We start from the raw sequence: 3,358 nt of genomic DNA, 5'->3' as shown, positions 1-3,358 counted from the left end.
CTGTTGCACCCGCTGATGATTTGGAAAAGGTTAAGCGTATTCATCGTTCTCTGACTAAGACTTGAATACAGCAGGACTCCCCAATTGTTTTATGTCCTGATAGCCCCCCAGTTAGCCAGTTGTCCTCACCGGGTGACTCGGAGAGATTGGGTCTTTGGGTGGCTGTTGAGGAGGTTTTGCCGGCCATGTCAGGTCAACTTGGGGAAGGATGTTCTGCTGTGTCAGAACTACCAGCACCTTGTATGATTCCGGTAGCACCAGTGCCACCTCTTCTGGAAGGCGTAGGGCCCTCTGTAGAGTCCTTGCCTTCTGTAAACAATTTGGCGCATGATGTGGATTTGAGTCTTCCTGGCACGTCCATCTTTCTTCCCTTAGACCGATCTAGGGATAGTGCTGAGGCTGTGTGACGAACGAGACGAGCCACAGCGGGGCAACATTCTAACATCCATCATCTTCCACGAGCAGTGGAGAATGTAAGGGATGAGGTATCTGTTTCAGGGACAGTGTCTAGTATTAGTTCTGGGTTGTTTAGGCCTTGGTACTGATGTTCTCTGATTTGTATCTATCGTCGGGGCGACGACACAAAAGTAAGGGGTAGAATGTGGTGAAGTCGTGTGACGTCAGTACTATTTGCTACGTGGCCAATGAGCAATCGCCCATTGGGGGATATAAACAGTTCATTCATGCCTCCTGGGGTGCGTCATGGTTGAAAGACCGCCCCTTCCGTCGTAACCACAGATTGAGTGTGCCGCTGGGTTGCTGAGGGTTTGTGCGCGTTGGTTGCTGCTTACTCCCAGGTAGGCTTGGTATCATCTTGGGGCGTAGTGGGAAGTTTTTCTTTTTGTCCTGACTTGGGTTGTGATGATTTGTTCCAGTACGGTGTGCCTTCAGGGCTTCCATCGGTGTGGCATCGCAGCTTAACTGATCGGAACACCAGCTGTTGCAGTCAACAAGGCTGTTAAATGATCCTCTTGTGATATTAGAAGTGTAACTTTATCGTATTCTCTGGTAGGTAAACTGGGATAGTACTTCATTGTATTATTGGGTGGGTAACTGGTCGACAACTTTGTTAGTCGTAAACTTTCTTGTTTACTGTTTTGAAGGTCTTCATGGACGTTAAAGCGGGCTAAGTGAGCAGTCACATTGAACAGCGCGCGCGCGCTCTCTCTCTCCGCACTCGCTCTTTAAAGCCACGCTGCTGCTTTCTACACACCGTTACGTTCAAGTCAAGAGCTGAGGACTTTCTGGTGCGGGCTGGTGCGTTGTCGCATTGCAGGTTTTGCTTCACTAAGAGTGTTATTGCAGTTTCATTATTGCCGTGTCACTATTTTTGGCTATTTGCAGTGAATTTGGTGGGTGTACGTTGGGTTGGCGTGCTTCTTGTAGACTTGCTGCCAGCACACTAGCCTGCTCCTGACCGGAAGCCTCAGCCCCTGTGAAGGTGTATTGTGAAAGGTTTATTGTGAATTTGTGAAGATTTATTGTGAATCCGTGAAAGGTTTATTGTGAATCTGTGAAGGTTTAGTGTGAATCCGTGCAGGTTTATTGTAAAACCTTGTCTATTTCTTTTGTTTATTATTTCTTTGCTTTGTTCACTTCAATCATGACCCAGTGAATTATTTAATCTTGTGAAGGTTCATTGTAAAACCTTGTCTATTTCTTTTGTTTATTATTTCTTTGCTTTGTTTACTTCAATCATTACCCATGTGAATTATTGATTTTAAATCATGGTTGATCAACTTTTAGCTTTAATAAAAGATAATTTTGTGCGGAAGCCCATGCCTCTTGCCTTCCTAGGTGGAACGTATTTGTGTGCTTTATTTTGGTTGTTTTTCCCCGTTAACCTGGGGTGGCGTAGTCTTTAAAATTGAGCCACTTGCTACAGAGGCATAATGCTGTTTTGTCTGACGGCAGTGGCCTGACGCTGTGGCTTGAGGATGTCCTAAAATATATTATAGATTTGTTCAGCTCAAACAGATTTGCTCAGCTTAACATGCTAGACTGAGAGTTTAAACCCGCCCTAAACCTTGTCCTTCTGTTTCTGTCGGCAGTCTTTTTCATAGAGTATGCAATGGTTCCTGATGCTTCCATGTCTTTACGGTCAAAATGAAATATGCACATTTTCGTTTTCTAAATGTTTCATTAAAACATAATGCTGCATTATAATTTGGAACCCATCGACCTCCTACTGTACATAATATTGGAATTACAATCAAGGTTGAAAATCCTTCTTGAAAAAGTGAGATTTAATGTCTTGTGAAATTTCGTTTTTCTGTGAGAGTGTGTGAATGTATGTATGCATAGATAGAACAGCTGAGATTTATTTGGAGTTAATCAAAAGACAGGTGTGTACTACTTTTTTCACTTGTTTTCATTGTGTAGTTTGTCATTTTTACATTTGACGTATTCCTAAGAAGGGTTCATATTTAATATAATTTGATAGGTAAAGTCAGAGCCTTTTGTGTTCATGGATTTCGTTTGTGCCATAATTGGAATAGGAAAATGTATTTTTTCGGTGAGTCATGCCGCCATATTGTTTTGTTTACATTAGACCGTGACATATGATTCACTTTGAGTATCTCCATCTCCGACATTGTCTGGAACATGGCATTAGCTCTGCAGTTGTAGAAATCAGACCACAAAGGATGTGACTCTAAAATGAGCAATCGGTTTAGTGGTAGAGATCTCAAAGGCCAGATTCAATAATGGTTTATTTTGAGAGCTGTGCTAATTAGAGCTTGAAAATAGAGCCACGGAAGTGGCTGCGAATATGAAATGCTCTGTTTTTCTTGGAGTTCACTGAAATTCAAAAAGATATGCATAAAACTTACGTTCCCATCTTCCCTGGTCTTATCAAATACATGCTGTGAGCAGTTCATGACTGATTATTCCGCGTGGGTTAGCTAAGGCTACATGCTGAATATGCATCACCAGGTCTTTTTTCTTCAGGAGTTCGACACCTTTGGAGCTTCAGGCGCCTGACAACCAGTTGGAGAGTTTCGCAGCAGCCATTTTGCAGCAAGAATGCTTCCCACACATTAGTTTAATTTGTTTACTAGCTATTTCACACATGGGGGCACTTAACGGCACACTAGCATTTAGAACAGTGCATGTGTTTGAGAGAGAGAGAGAGAGAGAGAGAGAGAGAGAGAGAGAGAGAGAGAGAGAGAGAGAGAGGGGGGGGGGGGGGGAATGGAATGGTCCAAAAACAACTGAATCTCAGTTGACATTGATATACTAAGTGTGTACTGGTAAGTGCATCCTGCCAAGTACCCTGGCAACCAGCCACAACATGCTAGCATTGTGGAGGCGACTTTTGCACAGGTAAGCATCTAAATTTAGTTTTTGTTGTTCTGGG

General features: G+C 43.2%; 1 long non-coding RNA gene across 1 annotated transcript; it reads left to right on the top strand.

Annotated features, from left to right (window-relative positions):
* Window positions 1-733: 733 nt before the first annotated feature.
* Window positions 734-1,231, top strand: LOC307008455. Its single transcript, XR_013799823.1, has 3 exons — window positions 734-797; window positions 876-1,008; window positions 1,104-1,231. It is a non-coding gene; the product is annotated as an uncharacterized lncRNA (long non-coding RNA).
* Window positions 1,232-3,358: the final 2,127 nt, after the last annotated feature.

This window comes from Phoxinus phoxinus, assembly GCF_949152265.1.
Source record: "Phoxinus phoxinus genome assembly, chromosome: 12".
Lineage (NCBI taxonomy): Eukaryota > Metazoa > Chordata > Actinopteri > Cypriniformes > Leuciscidae > Phoxinus > Phoxinus phoxinus.
Note: the sequence above shows the minus strand (reverse complement) of the source record. Positions and strands in the feature narration are given on the sequence as shown.